Source organism: Phoca vitulina, unplaced genomic scaffold, assembly GCF_004348235.1.
Source record: "Phoca vitulina isolate PV1807 unplaced genomic scaffold, GSC_HSeal_1.0 scaffold33, whole genome shotgun sequence".
Classification (NCBI taxonomy): Eukaryota; Metazoa; Chordata; class Mammalia; order Carnivora; family Phocidae; genus Phoca; species Phoca vitulina.
Genome location: NW_022589736.1, coordinates 13,159,446 through 13,179,889, shown reverse-complemented (window position 1 = coordinate 13,179,889; position 20,444 = coordinate 13,159,446). Strand labels below are relative to the sequence as shown.

The 20,444-nt window shown below is 39.1% G+C and overlaps 1 protein-coding gene across 3 annotated transcripts in view; it reads left to right on the top strand.

The window, feature by feature from the left end:
- USP6NL (USP6 N-terminal like) overlaps nt 1-20,444 on the top strand; it is a 189,859-nt gene that overhangs the window by 153,322 nt on the left and 16,093 nt on the right. The window lies entirely within an intron of this gene.

Sequence of the window (20,444 nt, the reverse complement as noted above, 5' to 3'; positions counted from 1 at the left end):
CCTGCCTTTTACACGTGAATAAACTTAGTAGTATATAAGATCTTTTTACTAGGAGGTGGTAGAATGGGGATGGAGAGGGGAGTGTGGATAAAGGGAGAGGGAAAGATAAATAACACCAGGCACATTGGCTAAAGCTTGCCCTGATCGTACTGATAAGGTGCAAAGTGGTGAGGTAGCTCTGCACTTTAGGACAATAATCTGTCTCTCATCTGTATTTCTACTACTACTACATTTACTTTCTGGGCTTTGTGTTCTGCAGCCTGCCCAGTGTCATCCTCTTTAAATTACTGCAAGCTATATATGGAACATTAAGATAATTAAGTAGTCATTGTAGTAAGAAATTTTAACATCCTATCATCTTAAAAACACACACGAGCATGTTATTTCTTTGTAGCTCCTTATGAGCTGCCTCAGTTTGCAATTTGTTTTTCCAGATCCACAGAACACATGGTATTTTAAATTGTTAATTTTTTTTTCTGGTTGGATAGAGTTTTCCATTGTTTTGATTCACATTTCTTTAATTTTGATTGTCTTTTTATTGGGCATTTTAATTTCTTTTTCTATAAACTTCCCTGTTCATCTTCTGCCCATTTTTCTCTTGCTGTATTTATGCACATTCTTCCTAAGTAAAGGAAATTGGCCAGTTTATTATATGTGTTATAGATACTTTTCATATAGAATTCTTAAAAATTTAATCCCTGTATGGCATCTCACTTCTGTGTCTTAGGTAAAGAATTTTCCACATGCTGAATGAAAAATTTTTGGTTACCCACATTTTCTCCTGCAACTTTTTTTTTTTTTATGCTTAAATCTTTAGCCCATCTAGAATTACTTTTGGTTTAAGGGAAGAGTTTTAAGGGTGTGTCTTTAATTTCCACAAATTTCTGAATTTTCCAATTTTACTTCTGTTGATTGACTTCTAACTTCATCCTGTTGTGGTCAGAAGATACTTTGTAGAACATCTATCTTTCAAAATGTGTTGAGACTCAATTTGTGACTTAACATACGGTGTGTCCTAAAATGCTTCATCTGCACTTGAGAAGAATGTGTATGCTGGGGGTGCCTGGGTGGCTCAGTCGGCTAAGCATCTGCCTTTGGCTCAGGTCATGTATCGCAGGGTCCTGGGATCCAGCCCCACATCGGGCTCCCTGCTCAGCGGGGAGCCTGCTTCTCTCTCTGCCTGCTCCTCCTGCTTGTGCTCTCTCCTCTCTCTTTCTCTTTGGCAAATAAATAAAATCTTAAAAAAAAAAAAAAGAATATGTATACTGTAGTTGGTGGGTTAGGGAGTTCCGTAAATGTCTGTTAGATCTAGTTGGTTTATTGTGTTGTTTACGTCCTCTGTGTCCTCATCTTCTGCCTGGTTGTTCTGTTACTGTGGGCCAGGCATTGAAGTTTCCAGCTATTTTTGTTGAACTATTTCTCCCTTCAATTCTGTCAGTTTTTCTGGCATATATTTTGATGGTCTCTTATTAGGTGCACACATGTTTGCTGTTATTATATCTGCTTAAGATATAATGTTCTTTTTTGTCTCTTGTAACCTTTTTTAGATGTATAGTCTGTTTTGTCTGATTTAGTATAGGTACCCCTACTCCCTTTTGTTACTGTTTGCTTGGAATGTCTTTTTCCATCCTTTCACTGTCAATGTGTTGGTATCTTTTGATCTGAAGTGAGTCTCCTGAAGGTAACATATAGTTGGATCATGTGTCTTTATCCATTCTGCCAATCTCTGTCTTTTGATTTAAGAGTTTAAACTGTTTACTTTTAAAGTAATTACTGATAAGGAAGGACTTCTGTCATTTTGCTATTTGTTTTCTATATACTTTGTCCTTTATTTCCTGGATTACTATCTTTCCATTTGGTTGATTTTTTTTATTGTGAAATGTTGAAATTACTTATTTTCTCCTGTGTATATTCTATAGCTACTTGTGTGTGTGTGTGTGTGTGTGTGTGCGTGGTTAAAGGAGTTATATTTAACATCCTAAAGTTATAACTCTGTAATTCAGATTTGGATTAACTTCAATAACATACAAGAGCTCTGCTCCTTTACAGCTCCATCCCCAGCCCTTTCAGTTGTTGATGTCCCCAGATGACATCTTTATACAGTCTGTGCCCAAAAACATAAAGTAATAATTCCTTTATGATTTTTTTATTATTAACATATAATGTATTGTTTCAGGGGTACAGGTCTGTGATTCATCAGTCTTACACAATTCACAGCACTCCCCACAACACATACCCTCCCCAGTGTCCATCACCCAGCCAGCCCATCCCTCCCACCCCCCTCCACTCCAGCAATAATTCTTTTAAATGCATTAGTCTCTTAAATTATGGAGAAAACAAAATGTGGAGTACAAACCAAAGTTATAACAATACTAGCTTTTAGACAAATAATTGTTTTTTTTTAAACCATTATTCTCTTAAATCATATAGAAAAACAGAAACTGGAGTTACAAATCATTGTTATAGTAGTAATAGCTTTTATAATTCCCCATGTTTTTACCTGTACTCTGATCTTTATTTCTTTTTCTAATTTAAATTCAATTAACCAACATATAATACATCATTAGTTTTTCAATGATTCATGAGTTGTATATGACAGCTAGTGCTCATCACATCTTTATTTCTTTTTATGCCTTTGAATTTCTGTGTAATGTCCTTTCATTTCACACTGCACCCTTGAACATTTCTTTCAAGGCAGGTCTAGTGGTAACAGACTCCCTCCACTTTTGTTTATTTGGGAATGTCTTAATTTTTCCCTCGCTTTTGAAGGACAGTTTTAACAGATATAGGATTCTTGGTTGATAGTTTTTTGTTTTTTCTTTTTAATGCTTTGAATGTATTGGCTGACTTCTGGCCTCCAAAGTTTCTGATGAGAAATCTGCTTATAACCTTATGAGGATGAGGATACCTTTTTTCTTTTTTTTACTTTTTTATTGTTATGTTAATCACCATACATTACATCTTTAGTTTTTGATGTAGTGTTCCATGATTCATTGTTTGTGCATAACACCCAGTGCTCCATGCAGAACATGCCCTCTTTAATACCCATCACCAGGCTAACCCATCCTCCCACCCCCCTCCCATCTAGAACCCTCTGTTTGTTTTTCAGAGTCCATTGGCTCTCATGGTTCATCTCCCCCTCCGATTTACCCCCAGTCATTCTTCCCCTCCTACTATCTTCTTCTTCTTTTTTTTTTCTTAACATATAATGTATTATTTGTTTCAGAGGTACAGGTCTGTGATTCAACAGTCTTACACAATTCACAGCGCTCACCATAGCACATACCCTCCCCAATGTCTATCACCCAGCCACCCCAGCCCTCCCACCCCCCACCACTCCAGCAACCCTCAGTTTGTTTCCTGAGATTAAGAAGTCCTCATATCAGTGAGGTCATATGATACATGTCTTTCTCTGATTGACTTATTTCGCTCAGCATAATACCCTCCAGTTCCATCCACGTCGTTGCAAATGGCAAGATCTCGTTCCTTTTGATGGCTGCATAATATTCCATTATATATATATACCACATCTTCTTTATCCATTCATCTGTCGATGGACATCTTGGCTCTTTCCACAGTTTGGCTATTGTGGACATTGCTGCTATAAACATCAGGGTGCACATACCCCTTCGGATCCCTACATTTGTATCTTTGGGGTAAATACCCAGTAGTGCAATTGCTGGATCGTATGGTAGCTCTATTTTCAACTTTTTGAGGAACCTCCATACTGTTTTCCAGAGTGGTTGCACCAGCTTGCATTCCCACCAACAGTGTAGGAGGGTTCCCCTTCTCCGCATCCCCGCCAACATCTGTCGTTTCCTGACTTGTTAATTTTAGCCATTCTGACTGGTGTGAGGTGGTATCTCATTGAGGTTTTGATTTGGTTTCCCTGATGCCGAGCGATGTTGAGCACTTTTTCATATGTCTGTTGGCCATTTGGATGTCTTCTTTGGAAAAATGTCTGTTCATGTCTTCTGCCCATTTCTTGATTGGATCATGTGCTCTTTGGGTGTTGAGTTTCAGAAGTTCTTTAGAGATTTTGGATACTAGCCCTTTATCTGATATATCATTTGCACATATCTTTTCCCATTCTGTTGGTTGTCTTTTGGTTTTGTTGACTGTTTCTTTTGCTGTGCAAAAGCTTTTTATCTTGATGAAGTCCCAATAGTTCATTTTTGCCCTTGCTTTGCTTGCCTTTGGCGATGTTTCTAGGAAGAAGTTGCTGCAGCTGAGGTCGAAGAGGTTGCTGCCTGTGTTCTCCTTCAGGGTTTTGATGGACTCCTGTCTCACATTGAGGTCTTTCAACCATTTTGAGTCTATTTTTGTGTGTGGTGTAAGGAAATGGTCCAGTTTTATTCTTCTGCATGTGGCTGTCCAATTTTCCTAACACCATTTGTTGAAGAGACTGTCTTTTTTCCATTGGACATTCTTTCCTGCTTTGTCGAAGATTAGTTGACCATAGAGTTGAGGGTCCATTTCTGGGCTCTCTGTTCTGTTCCATTGATCTGTGTGTCTGTTTTTATGCCAGTACCATACTGTCTTGATGATGACAGCTTTGCAATAGAGCTGGAAGTCCGGAATTGTGATGCCGCCAGCTTTGCTTTTCTTTTTCAACATTCCTCTGGCTATTCGGGGTCTTTTCTGGTTCCATACAAATTTTAGGATTATTTGTTCCATTTCTTTGAAAAAAGTGGATGGTATTTTGATGGAGATTGCATTGAATGTGTAGATTGCTCTAGGTAGCATTGACATCTTCACAATATTTGTTCTTCTGATCCAGGAGCATGGAACGTTTTTCCATTTCTTTGTGTCTTCCTCAATTTCTTTCATGAGTATTTTCTAGTTTTCTGAGTACAGATCCTTTGCCTCTTTGGTTAGATTTATTCCTAGGTGTCTTATGGTTTTGGGTGCAATTGTAAATGGGATCGACTCCCTAATTTCTCTTTCTTCTGTCTTGTTGGTGTATAGGAATGCCACTGATTTCTGTGCATTGATTTTATATCCTGCCACTTGACTGAATTCCTGTATGAGTTCTAGCAGTTTTGGGGTGGAGTCTTTTGGGTTTTCCACATAAAGTATCATATCATCTGCAAAGAGTGAGAATTTGACTTCTTTGCCAATTTGGATGTCTTTGATTTCTTTTTGTTGTCTGATTGCTGTGGCTAGGACTTCTAATACTATGTTGAATAGCAGTGGTGATAGTGGACATCCCTGCCGCGTTCCTGACCTTAGGGGGAAGCTCTCAGTTTTTCCCCATTGAGAATGATATTTGCTGTAGGTTTTTCATAGATGGCTTTTATGATACTGAGGTATGTTCCCTCTACCCCTATACTCTGAAGAGTTTTGATCAAGAAAGGATGCTGTACTTTGTCAAGTGCTTTTTCTGCATCTATTGAGAGGATCATATGATTCTTGTTCTTTCTTTTGTTAATGTATTGTATCACGTTGATTGATTTGCGGATGTTGAACCAACCTTGCAGCCCAGGGATAAATCCCACTTGGTCGTGGTGAATAATCCTTTTAATGTACTGTTGGATCCTATTGGCTAGTATTTTGGTGAGAATTTTTGCATCCATGTTCATCAGGGATATTGGTCTGTAATTCTCCTTTTTGAGGGGGTCTTTGTCTGGTTTTGGGATCAAGGTAATGGTGGCCTCATAAAACGAGTTTGGAAGTTTTCCTTCCATTTCTAATTTTTGGAACAGTTTCAGAAGAATAAGTATTAATTCTTCTTTAAATGTTTGGTAGAATTCCCCTGGGAAGCCATCTGGCCCTGTGCTCTTGTTTGTTGGGAGATTTTTGATGACTGCTTCAATTTCCTTAGTGGTTATAGGTCTGTTCAGGTTTTCTGTTTCTTCCTGGTTCAGTTTTGGTAGTTGATACATCTCTAGGAATACATCCATTTCTTCCAGGTTATCTAATTTGCTGGCATGTAGTTGCTCATAATATGTTCTTATAATTGTTTGTATTTCTTTGGTGTTGGTTGTGATCTCTCCTCTTTCATTCATGATTTTGTTGATTTGGGTCATTTCTCTTTTCTTTTTGAGAAGTCTGGCCAGGGGTTTATCAATCTTGTTAATTCTTTCAAAGAACCAGCTCCTAGTTCCGTTGATCTGTTCTACTGTTCTTTTGGTTTCTATTTCATTGATTTCTGCTCTGATCTTTATTATTTCTCTTCTCCTGCTGGGTTTAGGCTTTATTTGCTGTTCTTTCTCCAGCTCCTTTAGGTGTAGGGTTAGGTTGTGTACTTGAGACCTTTCTTGTTTCTTGAGAAAGGCTTGTATTGCTATATACTTTCCTCTCAGGACTGCCTTTGCTGCATCCCAAAGATTTTGAACAGTTGTGTTTTCATTTTCATTGGTTTCCATGAATTTTTTTCAATTCTTCTTTAATTTCCTGGTTGACCCATTCATTCTTTAGTAGGATGCTCTTTAGCCTCCATGTATTTGAGTTCTTTCCGACTTTCCTCTTGTGAGTTCTAGTTGCAAAGCATTGTGGTCTGAAAATAGGCAAGGAATGATCCCAATCTTTTGGTGCTGGTTGAGACCTGATTTGTGACCTAGGATGTGATCTATTCTGGAGAATGTTCCATGGGCACTAGAGAAGAATGTGTATTCTGTTGCTTTGGGATGGAATGTTCTGAATATGTCTGTGAAGTCCATTTGGTCCAGTGTGTCATTTAAAGTCTTTATTTCCTTGTTGATCTTTTGCTTAGATGATCTGTCCATTTCAGTGAGGGGGGTGTTAAAGTCCTCCACTATTACTGTATTGTTGTCAATGTGTTTCTTTGCTTTTGTTATTAATTGGCTTATATAATTGGCTGCTCCCATGTTAGGGGCATAGATATTTACAATTGTTAGATCTTCTTGTTGGATAGACCCTTTAAGTATGATATAGTGTCCTTCCTCATCTCTTACTACAGTCTTTGGTTTAAAATCTAATTTGTCTGATATAAGGATTGCCACCCCAGCTTTCTTTTGGTGTCCATTAGCATGGTAAATGGTTTTCCACGCCCTCACTTTCAATCTGGGGGTGTCTTTGGGTCTAAAATGAGTCTCTTGCAGACAGCATATCGATGGGTCTTATTTTTTAATCCAATCTGATAGCCTGTGTCTTTTGATTGGGGCATTTAGCCCATTTACATTCAGGGTAACTATTGAAAGATAGGAATTTAGTGCCATTGTATTGCCTGTAAGGTGACTGTTACTGTATATTGTCTGTGTTCCTTTCTGGTCTATGTTGCTTTTAGGCTCTCTTTGCTTAGAGGACCCTTTTCAATATTTATTGTAGGGCTGGTTTTGTGTTTGCAAATTCCTTTAGTTTTTGTTTGTCCTGGAAGCTTTTTATCTCTCCTTCTATTTTCAATGACAGCCTAGCTGGATATAGTATTCTTGGCTGCATATTTTTCTCATTTAGTGCTCTGAATATATCATGCCAGTCCTTTCTGGCCTGCCAGGTCTCTGTGGATAGGTCTGTTGCCAGTCTAATGTTTCTACCATTGTAGGTTACATATCTCTTCTCCCGAGCTGCTTTCGGGATTTTCTCTTTGTCTGTGAGACTCGTAAGTTTTACTATTAGATGTCGGGGTGTTGACCTATTTTTATTGATTTTGAGAGGGGTTCTCTGTGCCTCCTGGATTTTGATGCCTGTTTCCTTCCCCAAATTAGGGAAGTTCTCTGCTATAATTTGCTCCAGTATACCTTCTGTCCCTCTCTCTCTTTCTTCTTCTTCTGGGATCCCAATTATTCTAATGTTGTTTCATCTTATGGTATCGCTTATCTCTCGAATTCTGCCCTCGTGATCCAGTAGTTGTTTATCTCTCTTTTTCTCAGCTTCTTTATTTTCCATCATTTGGTCTTCTGTATCACTGATTCTCTCTTCTGCCTCATTTATCCTAGCAGTTAGCACCCCCATTTTTGATTGCACCTCATTAATAAATAGCCTTTTTGATTTCAACTTGGTTATATTTTAGTTCTTTTATTTCTCCAGAAAGAGTTTCTTTAATAACTTCCATGCTTTTTTCAAGCCCAGCTAGTATCTTTAAAGTCATGATTCTGAACTCTAGATCTGACATCGTACTAATATCCGCATTGGGTAGGTCCCTGGCAGTTGGTACTACCTCTTGTTCTTTTTGTTGAGGTGATTTTTTCCGTCTTGTCATTTTGTCCAGAGGAGAATAGATGAATGAGAGAACAAAATGCTAACAGGGTAACAATGTCCCCAGAAAATATACTCTAAACAAATCAGAAAAGACATGAAGTCGGGGGAAAAGAAAGGGAAAGAAAGAAAAAAGAAAAAGAAAAAAGAAAAAAATAAAGATAAAAACAAAAACAGAACAAAACAAAAAAACCAGAGTATGATCACATATGATCAGGCTGGTGCATAGATCAGTGCCACACACTAGATTTTGGGTGTATTTTGGTCTGTTAGAAGAAAGTGCCTCCCAAAATTTTAAAGAAAGAAAAACTTACATATGTACAAAAATAAGGGTTGGTATGATGAAGGGATGGAATATGACTGTAAAGATGAAAAGTATAAAAAATTTTATAAAAGGAATTGATAAGTTGTTTGAAAAAAGAAAGAAGAGGATTTAAAAAAAAAAATGGGGGGAGAGAATGTGATCAGGCAGGAGAGTAGAACAAAGCCATACACTAGAGTTTTAGGGTGTATTTTGATCTGTTAGAAGAAACTGTATCTCAAAATTTTAAAGAGAGAACAACTTATATATATATGCTAAAAATAAGGGTAACTACTATGAAGGGATAGAATATGACTCTAAAAATGAAAAATAAAAATGTTTTTTAAAAAAGGGATTGATAAGATGTTGGTTGAAAAAGGGAAAAAGAAAAATTCAAAAAAAAAAAAAGACAGTTAAAAAAAAATTAGCTTTGAAAGACTAAAGAATCATGGTAAAAAAGCCATGGATTCTATGTGCAGTATTCCCCTAGCACTGTAGTTCTGCTGTTTTCATTGATAGGTAAACTTGGTCTTGGCTGGCTGTTCTTGCTGATCTTCTGGGGGAGGGGCCTGTTCCCGTGGTTCCCAAATGTCTTTGCCGGAGGCAGAATTGCCCCGCCCTTGCCAGTCTGGGCTATGTAATCTGTTTGGGTTTGCTCTCAGGAGCTTTTGTTCCCTGCAAGCTGTCCATTCGGCTTTGGAGGCCAAGAGTGAAAATGGCGGCCTCCCAGTCTCTGCCCCGGAGGAGCTGAGAACTCAGGGCCCAGCTCCTCAGTGAGCCCCCAGAGAAAAGCCGTCAATCACTCCCGTCTCCCTGGTCTCTGGCCGCACTCCGTGCTCACCTGGCCTGTGACTGAGCGTTTCTATCTCTGACACCCAGACTCGGTGTGGAGTCTCCAAACCCAGCAGATCCCTGCAGTGCGCTCCCGCGCCACTCCTCCCAGGGGAGGAAGGGGAGTCTCCCCGGATCTGCCGCTTGTTGGGTCCCTGCTGGAGGAGCAGTGGCCCGACTGTGCCGCGGATCACGGTTTTTGGCAATCCTGACCTGAGACCCCGCGCCTCAGCTCCCTCTCTGCAGCCGGCTTCCCCGCTCCGATACCTGGGAGCTCTGCTGTACTCAGGCACCCCCAGTCTTTCTGTGACCCCGAGGGTCCTGAGACCACACTGTCCCACGAGGGTTCCACCCCCAGCTTAGCCACTGGAGCGATGTCCCTCAGCGGAGCCGACTTCTAAAAGTTCCGATTTTGTGCTCTGTGGCTCCATCACTTGCCAGAAGCGGCAGACGGAAGCCCCCTCCCCCACTGTCTATCCTCCTGAATATCGCCTCGGATTCACTTCTCCGCACGTCCTACCTTCCAGAAAGTGGTCGGTTTTCTGTTCAGAGAGTTGTTGCTATTCTTTTCTTTGATCTCCTGTTGAGTTTGTAGGTGTTCGGAATGGTGTGATCCCTATCCAGCTGAATTCCTGAGACCAGATGAAATCCAGGTCTACTACTCCTCCTCTACATTAGGTTTTAATCCGAGGATACCTTTTATATGACAAGTTGCTTCTCTCTTACTGCTTTCAAGATTCTGTCTTTTGAAAGCTTGACTGTAATGTGTCTCAGTGTGGGTTTGAGTTCATTTTATTTGGAGTTCTTTAAACTTCTCGGATGTTTATATTCATGTCCTTAATCAAATTTGGGAAGTTTTCAGCCATTATTTTGTCAAATATTTTCTCTGCCCTGTCCCCCTCTCCTTCTGGGACTCCCATAATGCATATGTTTGTCTGCATGATGGTTTCCACAGTCCCTTAGGCTCTGTTCACTTTTCTTCCATCTTTCTTTTTTCTGTTCTTCAGACTTGATAATTTCCATTGTCCTGTCTTAAAGTTGGCTGATTATTTCTTCTACTGCTTAAATCTGCCTTTGAATGCTCTAGTGATTATTTAATTTCATTTATTGTATTTTTCAGCTCCAAAATTTCTGATCTCTTTTTATGTGTTCTCTTTATTCATGTTATCATTTTGCTCATACATGATTTTCTTAACTTTATCCACATCTTCCTTTAGTTCTTTGAGCTTCTTTAAGACATTTATTTTAAAGTTTTCGTCTAATTTATCTACCATTGGTCTTTTTCAGGGACAGTGTCTGTTGATTTATTTTTTTCCTTTGAATAAGCCATGCTTTCTTGTTTCTTTGTATCTCGTGATTTTTTTGTTGAAAACTGGGCACTTGTATACAATGATGTGGTAACTCTGGAGCTTTCTCCCTTTTCCCCAGGTTTGCTGTTTTTTTGTTGTTTTGTTTGTTTGTTTTATTATTGTAGGTTGTGTCTGTGCCAAGGATCAGCCTGAAGTGTAAACTTAAGTTCTTCTCAGAACCTTTTCTGAAACTTGCCCTGCACATGAATAGTCACTTTCTAATTTTACCCATATATGTAGTAGTTTTCGAATGTCCTAGTCGTTAATATCTGCTTCCCAGAAGGGGGAAAAAGTAAAGAGGAGAAAAAAGGGACTGGCCCTTTAAAGTCCCTGAAAGTCGCCTAGAGGGGCTTGCAACGGTGGGGGGAGGTGCAACAGAAGTGGCCTCCACCTCTTTGTCTACAACTCTCTGATGGAAGCAGCTATCAGCAGCCAGAGCACAACTCTCCAGTATGTGGAGGACGAGTTCTTTTTGCCCATCCTGGTTCTCCAAGCTGCATGCACACTGCTCCAGGAACAGTGTGAAGCCGGCCTGCCCTGTGGCCGGGGGTGGGCATGGGCAGTGTCTACAGTGCTGAGAGCTGAAGTTGACCAATATTAACTGCAGTTTACCATTCAAGCCTTTTCCTGGCAGTTATAAGCTTTCAGTAGACACCAGAGTTCCAGAGTAGTTCTATAGACAGATCCTAGGTGGGGAGACAGATTCCTGGCGCTTTTTATTCTGCCATCTTCCTAGAATCCTCTTCTTTTCAATGTATTTCTTTTTTTTTTTTTTAAGATTTTATTTATTTATTTGAGAGAGAGAGAATGAGAGGGAAGAGGGTCAGAGGGAGAAGCAGACCCCCCGCTGAGCAGGGAGCCTGATGTGGGACTCGATCCCGGGACTCCAGGATCATGACCTGAGCCGAAGGCAGTCGCCTAACCAACTGAGCCACCCAGGCGCCCCTTTTCAATGTATTTCTAATGTTATGGAACAAGTTTGATTCCCTCGCATTTTCTAAGATTCTAGAGTATAGAGTTATCAACAAATAATAGTGTTTTTTCTTCCTTTTAAATATTTATGCTTCTTACTTATTTTTCATCTCAAGAAGGTACCAAACTTACTGTTTTTTCCAAAATTAAAAAAAAAAGTGGATGTTGAGGTTTTTTTTTTAATGGTTTTTAGGTACAAATGAGTTAATCTTTTTATTTTTATTTTTTTCTTTTTAAAACCTTTTAGTATGGTGAATTTTATTAATGTATTTTCTAATTGTGAACCATCATTACACTTCTTGGATAAATTTCACTTAGTTGTGATAAATTATTGTGGTAAAGTACTGATGATTTATACTTGCTAATATTTTACTTAACTTTTTTGTTCTTGTTATTCCTGTGTGGATTGCAATTAACTAAAACTTCTGTGTATTATCAGGTTATTCTAGCATCATACTTTGTGTTCTGGAAAATTTTATGTAGTATTAAAATTGTCCCTTAACTGTTCAAAATACACTTATGAAACTGTTCTACTCTGATATGCTTGTTTTGTGGGGAATCACTCTTTGATAACTTTATCCTTTCCTGGTTATTGGTTATTGTTTTGTTACTTGTTCTGTCTTCTGAGGTCAGGGTGCATCATCTATTTTTTCTTAGAAAGTTGTTCACTTCAGTTTCTAAATCTATTTGTATAAAGTTTTACAAAAAGCTTTTCAAACATACACAAAAGAGTGTTAAAGACCCCCCCCCATGTATCCATCACACAGCTTATTGAATAATTTTTAAGTGAAAAATAAAGACCTCATGATATTTCACCCTAAATACTTTAGTCTCTATGTCTAAGAAACAAGGACTTTCTCCTGGCTAACCACAGTGCCATTATCAAACCTCATAAAAATAACAATATAATTCTCAAATATGATCTAATACCAATTCCATATTAAAAGTTTTCCAGTTATACCCAAAACTGTCTTAGCTGTTTTTCCTCCACCAGGTTTTAGCCAGGGACCCACTTTGTTTATATGCCTGTTAGGTCTCTTAATTTGCAACAGCATCTTCCTCTCCCTTGCTTCTCACCCCTACCTTTTATTTTACTCCTTTGTCAGTGATGTTTCCCATTGCCTCAGAGAATGAATGTCACCTATTTTGGAGTAGTCTGAATTTTCTTTCCAGTAGTCATTTAACTGGTTCCTGTAGCCTCTATATTTCCTGTCAGCTTAGAAGTTAGATGTAGAGGTTTAGTTAGATTTGGATGAAATAGGAGGCAAATAATGACTAGTTTTATTACTATCAGTGATACTTCTTGATCCCTGGCTAAAAGGTAGTGAAAACCAGATCTCTTTCTTTTAAAAATAAAAGATTTTTTTTAATTGCAAGAACTTTTCAATTAGCAAGTGATCTGTGGCATAATGTTTTGACACTTACAGATATCCACTTTCCTTTTAATCTTTCCCCTGATGGTTTTAGCTTCCATTAATAATCCTTGCCGAAAACAAATTATTTCATTACAGATTGTAAAGTAGTTATTTTCAAATTCCATTATTTCTTTTACATTTATCAACAGATTGTCTTCTGTAACAAAGAGTTTTCTCTCCTTCATCAACAGGGGCTCTTTAGTTACCCTAAGATGTATTTCCTACTGAAAAGGCAGAATAAATGCTTAATTGTTTTCTTTTACCAATTTTCAAAGTTAGGAGTTGATGTTCTTGATTATCTCCAGTGGCAGAGAGTGAGCTTTTGTTTTGGCTTTCTCACTGTGAATCCATGGAATTTGATATATTCTTAATATTTCAATCAGATATAATTATTATTGTTTTAATGTTCACATTGTTCTCAAGTGGGATCTCCCTTAAACTGATTTCTGTGTTCTTCTGACTCAACACTATTTGTCTTTAAATACTTCCTTTTATGTGCAACAAGATATTTCTGGCTTACCCTAAAAATCCCCTATTCCTCAGATTTATTACACAAATAATTTATGAATATATCCTCATAAGAACTCTAAACAATCTTTGCAGTATGTTGAGTGAAGTATGAAGGCTTTCCATTACTTCAGGTTGGGGAATATTCTTTGAGTCCTTTTCCATTGCTTTTACATATAAACTTGTGTTGAAAGCACTTATATTTACATAAATGTACACAGCTTTTTTGTAACTTTTATCAACAAATGTTTCCTTCTCTTCCTAATTTGCTGTTTATATTCTTGTTTGTGTTGTTAGTCTTTGTTTGTTAGGAGTATATCAAACCTTTCCTTTATGTCGCTTATCTGATTTCCAGCCATTTGTGCTCTGTCTTACGTTATTTCTGTTTTATTAATTCTATCATGCCTTTCTTTTTGACCGCTGCTGTAGTAAACATGTATAAAGTAGTTAGAAAGTTTCAGCTCTCCATCTCTTAATGTAACTCAACTCTGAAGACCCCAGTTTAAATAAACTGTATGTCAAGTTGACAAAGCATTAAACTGACTCCCATTGTTTCCTGCATACTCCGTTGGCTCATGATCTTGAGGTGGAACTATCCCTTGGTTCTCCTCAGCTATCTATCTTCTATTCGCAGGAGGCCGTCTGGCAAAGATGTTGTCAGTTAGGGAAGTCACTCTGGTTAGAAAGCCCATGTTGATCCACGGTGACTGCCCATTCGGCCCAGCTCTAGCTTATGACCATATGACCTTGAAGAATCAGGAGCAAATTTTTCTTAGAATAATTGAGAGAGCCATTTTAATTTTTATCTTTTATTTTAGGTATCAGAAAACATGAAACTTAAGGAACCTTGTTAAGAAAGGAAAGCATTTTGTTGCTTTTAGCTGTGGTACATGTCCTTTTTTATCCTAGGGAAATGGGGATTTTTTATTTTGTCTCTTTACAGCAAAACTTTGCCGGCTTGAGGATTGCCTTTTCTCTTTTGTATGGTTTTTTTGTAATGGTAACCAGAAGTTTTGACTGGAATGGGGGAAGAAAATGTTCATTTTCCCATTTTTCCTGCATATTTCCTATCATGGTAAAATGTTCAACTTTACCCCATCTTCTTAGTCTCCAAAACCTCCCCGTTACCCCCTCCTACTAGCACTCCATCCAGTGACAGTCCGTTCAGACGTTCAGACACCAAGTTCTGTGTTTCTTTCGATTCCTCCTCTCCAGCCTCACTCCCGGGGCTGCGTCGTCTGCACTGGAAGCCCTGACTCCTGTGTTGCTCACCTCCTTGTCTTGCCAGAGTCATCTGGTGAAACGGCCAGCCTTTCAAGGGGCACTTCTGTGCTCAAGGGAAAAGATCCAGGCTCCTTAGTTTGACCTAAGATACTCTCCCGGTCTGCCGTCTGCTTGTTTTCCTATTTCCATCCTTCCTACCTCCCCAGACACTTTTAACATAATAACAATAACGGCAAACTTTTGAGTCTTATAAGATAGCCTTCTTGCAAAATGCTTTCTTTACATACACGTGTCACTTAATTTTTTTCAACAGCCCTTTGGAATAAGATTATTGACTCAGGTTTGTTAATATCCTTGAGGACAGTTTTTGGTGCACAGAATTATTGAGGTTTCTAAAATTAGTATTTGATTTCTTATAGTTACAAATCCCGAAACCTAGTTCTTCTTTAGTTTGTTAATTCAGCTTATAGAAGTCAGTGGGAAAATTTGCCATTCTCTTTTAAAGGGCACGTTAATGTTTGGTTAATTTTTGGTTCCATTTAAAAATGAACTCCTACAAACATTTTAAATTGCATTTATAAATTTAATATATGCAGTTCCTTAAACATCAACTTTTAGATTTAAAAACAAAACCTTGTCTAGTTCTTAAATAACTTCTAAATGTGATAAATTTAAGAATTTGCTGAACCTTGAGTCCCTTAAAAATTAGTTACACTACTATTTATAAATTTCAAATCATAAGTTCAAATCAGTGACTTTTAATTGGCATGAAAAAGCAACTTGGCCAAATTCTCTTAATGTAAATATATGAAATACTAAATATGGAGAGATTCCTTAATGCAAAAAATACAGAATTAATCCTGTGTTTAATTCTCTTCAGTTTTTCTATGCTTAATTCTAGATCTTTATGAATGAAAAAATGAATTTCAAATACATTTGAAAGGTACTTTGTTCGTCAGTTGAAATATAAGCCCGGACTCCAACTGAATTTTCTCGTCAGTGACTGAACTTCCACTTTTTATTGTCACTGGGTCCGTGCCCCTCAGATGGCTTAGCCACATAGTCCAGACACTGCAGATCCCGCTTGCACACCACCTAATTCTTTGTTCTCCTTGAGGAAGTCCGCAGCTTTCCACCCAGGAGGTAAAGGACTTTTGCATTTTTTGGCCTTTTACTTTCACCTTTTACCTTTAAAGATCTTTGAACATGATGGAGTCCTGTGTTCCTTTGTTTTTTATCTGGAAGGACCGTAAGCCTTTTCTTTTTTTTTTAAGATTGTTTTTACACGCACGAGAGAGAGAGAGAGAGAGGGCGCGTGCACGGGGGCGGGGTGGGGGGCGGGCAAAGGGAGAAGCAGGCTCCTCACTGAGCAAGGAGCCCGATGCGGGACTCAATCCCAGAACCCTGGGATCATGACCTGAGCCGAAGGCAGACGCTTCACCGACTGAGCCACCCTGGCCCCATGGGAGGACCATAAATCTTATATTAAGAGACATTATTTTAATTTGGAATAGTTTTCATGCTCGTTCTGCCATCAGTAGTAGTAATAGTAGCTTACAGATGAGGAAACTCGGGCTTTGAGGTTAAGCACTGCCCAAGGTCCCACCCCGGTGACCAGGCCTGATTGCCAGACCAGCACCATACCTTACGGCAGACTGGCTTTGCCCCTCGGGGTCGCGCTGCCGTGTCGTGCGTTCCCATTTCATTGCCTTGGGATATGCTTCTCCCCCAAGGACACCCTGAACAATTCTCCAGGTGCCTCTGTCCTCCTCCATTCTGTTTTAGTTTTCACAACTGGGCTTACGCATCATCTTCTCCTTCTGAAGCCTTGTCAGCCAGTCGCAGCCTCCCAAATCACGGAACTCAGACCCCTGGGGTTTTGTACACGATGCGCACCCGGTGCATGCTCACAGTGCTTTGCTGCTCATGTTCACTCGACGTCTGTGTTGGACAGTGAGTTCTTGAGGACAGTGACATGTCTTCATGTCACCAGCACCTACTTCAGTGCCTGGCATATAACAGGCATTCAATCAGTATTTTTTCTTTTTGTTTTTTTTTTAAAGATATTTTATTGATTTATTTGACAGAGAGAGAGACAGCGAGAGAGGGAACACAAGCAGGGGGAGTGGGAGAGGGAGAAGCAGGCTCCCCGCTGAGCAAGGAGCCCGATGCGGGGCTCGATCCCAGGACCCTGGTATCATGACCCGAGCTGAAGGCAGCCGCTTAACCGACTGAGCCACCCAGGAGCCCTCAATCAGTATTTTTTAATGAACTAATGAAGTTTTAATCTATTTTTTAGATAATAAAGACTACCATCTACAAAAGGTTAGCTAGTATGAGGCAGTTTTTGAGGTAATGGAACTATTTTGTATCCTGATTACATATACACACACAAAGGAGTCAACTGTATTGTCAGTTAAAAAAAATAAAAACTATCCCACTTTTTGAGGGTTTAGGTGGGTTTTCACTTTTATTTGTTTATTATAATAGAATTTGATATTATATGTGCTCAACGGTTTATATATATACACATATATGTGTGTGTGTGTGTGTGTGTATATATATATATATATATATATATATATATATATATGAATTGAAACACTAGGAAACACAAAGTATAGATTTAAAAAATTAAGTTATTTCAGGGGTGCCCGGGTGGCACAGTCAGTTGAGTGTCTGACTCTTGGTTTCGGCTCAGGTTAGCTCTCTGCTATGGACTGAATGTCAGGGTCGTGAGATCAAGCCCCGCATGGGGCTCTGTGCTCAGCGGGGAGTCTGCTTGAGATTTTCTCTCCCTTTCCCTCTGCTCCCCCCACGCTCATGTGCTCTTGCTCTCTCTAAAATAAATACATAATCTTAAAATTATTTCACAAACATCTATTGAATTTATGTGGCATTATATAGATTTATAAATGTGTTTAAATAATTCTCTCCTTTCTGCTTCCCCCGTCTTTCAAGTTTTGTCTGATGAGAAAAAAAGTCAAGCCTGTGAACTAACTACGATAATTAAAGAACACATTTTTTTTTTTTTACTATCGTAGCTGTAAATACAGCAAACTATTTCACTATAGAAAGGAGGTTTGATTGTTGAAGGTTATAATAATCCTTGAATTGTATATATTTATGGCTAATAGTACATTAAACAAATAAAACCATTTGATTTTTCAGATATAAACTTGAAATCACTGATTTTTGTGACAATATTTTCAAACTCAGTTGGACTTAATATTTGGTCTGGAAAGGAGTAAGATGGCTCCCAGAATAATTTTCCTGACAACAGCCCCTGCCATTTCTTACTGAAAACTGTTTAGAACAGTCAGAGTACATATATTCTGTCGTTGAAATTTAAAAGTAGGATCTCCCTCACAAGAGAGAGCACTTAGAGCACTTTGCTGTAATTCTGTGTCTCTCTTGTTGGGTGCATAAAGCTGGTAATACCTTCTGAGACCTTTGACCTGTAAGGTTTGTAGTTTAGTGTAGTGTCCACGGGGTGGCAGCAGAGACCTGAGTAAGATCAAAGATGGACAAACCTGAGGGGGTTTGAGGGATTCTCCAGTTTTGGGGTTTTTTTGTTTTTTTTGGGTTTTTTTAGGGATGGCTAGAGTAATCTTTTTATTGGCTTTTTTTTTTTTTTTTTTTTTTTAAGAAAAAAGTGTTTAAAAAAAAACCAACTAATAAACTCTTTTGCCTTTATTAAAATATATCAAGTTGGCACTGGCATAAAAATACCACTTTTGATGGAACCCTAGTAAAAATATCATTAATGTGGTATTTTCACAAAGGTGTCCCTGTTATATATGATAGGAATTGTGGTGCTTTCCTACCCGTTAAGAGTAGGGCAGTAATTCTTTTAGACACCCCTGTTTTCAAGGGGAAGAAGAGAATTAAATTATAGGCGTGGAATTTATAGTGGGGTGAGCACAAACAGTATTGCGGCTACTGAAGAGTTCAGAATGAAGTATGGAAAATAAATATTAATACATATTGCCGGTGTATAGCCATCTGTTTTGACATCAGTTATGTTCCAATCTTACAGTCACCCTTGATTGCTTGGGGCGAAAGGAGATAGGTAAACCAAGCAAAGCCAAGTTCAGCAGTGTTTGTGTGTATGTGTGTGTGTGGGGGGGTTCAAGTAGGGTAGGATGGGTCTAAGGATTGTACAAGAATGTTTAATGCTTATATGGATCACTTTGTGGGAAAAGAGCAAAGAATATTATTAGCTTATGAAAGTATTATGGGTGATGGCATTTGTCCTTCCTGAGGGGTCTACACAGTCTGTCTTCAGCTCAGTGAGGTTGAATAATTCATCTTCAGGAAAGCATTGCCTTTATCACAAAGTCAAATAGAGTTTTCTTCCAGATTTCATAATTACCAAGCTCGGATTGCCCTGGCATAGGGTCCTTGAGTTTGGGTACTGCCTTTGGAGTGGAGTGGCCTCTGCCTTGCCCAGTTTTTGTGAAACTCCAGCAAGTCCCCGCTCAGACACGAGTGTCTCTAGGAAGGAAGATGCTGCTCCGCTCCTCCGTTCCCTGTGGCCCCCTCCACTTTCTGCCCTTGTGCTCTCCTTCCTTCTCTTTCTCCTCCGCCTTGTCATTCACCTCCCCTCTCTCCTCCGCTTTCTCTCCTCACCTCTTCTTTGCCCCCTTTCTTCTCTGGTCACTTCTTTCTGCCCCTTCTCATACCCCCTGCCCTTGAGAGAGACAACCCTTTTCCACAGCCGGCATTGCTCCCAGGGCCAAGGACCTGCGCTGAGATGCGGGCCACATGTGTATGTTTGATCGCTGTTGGGTTACTGAGAATTCTACACCAGTTAGAGATGTTTGGTCAGTTATGGGAGTAACTCGAACATGGCCTACCGTGTCCTCAGTCAGCAGGTATTTATGGAAAGTAGATGCTGATGCCAGGATCCTGAGCCATGTCAGTTCCACCCGTTGATCTTTAGCATCCCCCAGGGCACAGATCACTATGGAAAGGAGGGATGACCAGACACTGCTGTAAATGAAGCAAATCCCAGTCTGCAGGCTGGCCCTGGCGCCTGTGAATATCCTGGCCCGCCATAGTCTCACGTGTGTTACTATCTTTAAAATTGGGATGAATTGGGTTTTTTAAGTCCCTATATTTTAGAAGGCTCTTTCTTATATCTCTGTCTACTGCCTCTTTCAAATTGTTTTTACGTTCTTCTATGCTTATTGAAAATCTCTTTGGGGGCAGAGAGGCCGTATCCTCTAAATGTCTTTGTACATTTGAGGTATTCACCCTATACCTGCTACCCGGCCCTAGTACCTAATGAGAGATTGCCATTTAGAAATTAATTAAATGCAGTGTCACTTTGTCTGCACTGGATTTTTTTTCCCTCTAAACCCTGCTACATCTAGTTTCTTAGCTGGTAGATCTTAGGTATTTATAACCATTATGTTTCTGTGCTGTTTGTATGGACAGTGTGTCAGTACTCTACTCATATTAATTACATACGAATGAATAGACATTTTGTCACCACCTCACTTGTAATTCCATTACTATCTTAGATACTAGAGTTTGGGATCTGAAAGAAGTCACTTTAAGTAGGTTATTGTCTACTAGGGGAAAGGGACCTGTGTTTTGAGCTACCATGAAGGAGCTTGGAGATGCTACTTTCCTGGTATTTTAGAACAGTCACAGAATTTTTTCCCCAGTATGGATTTGAGC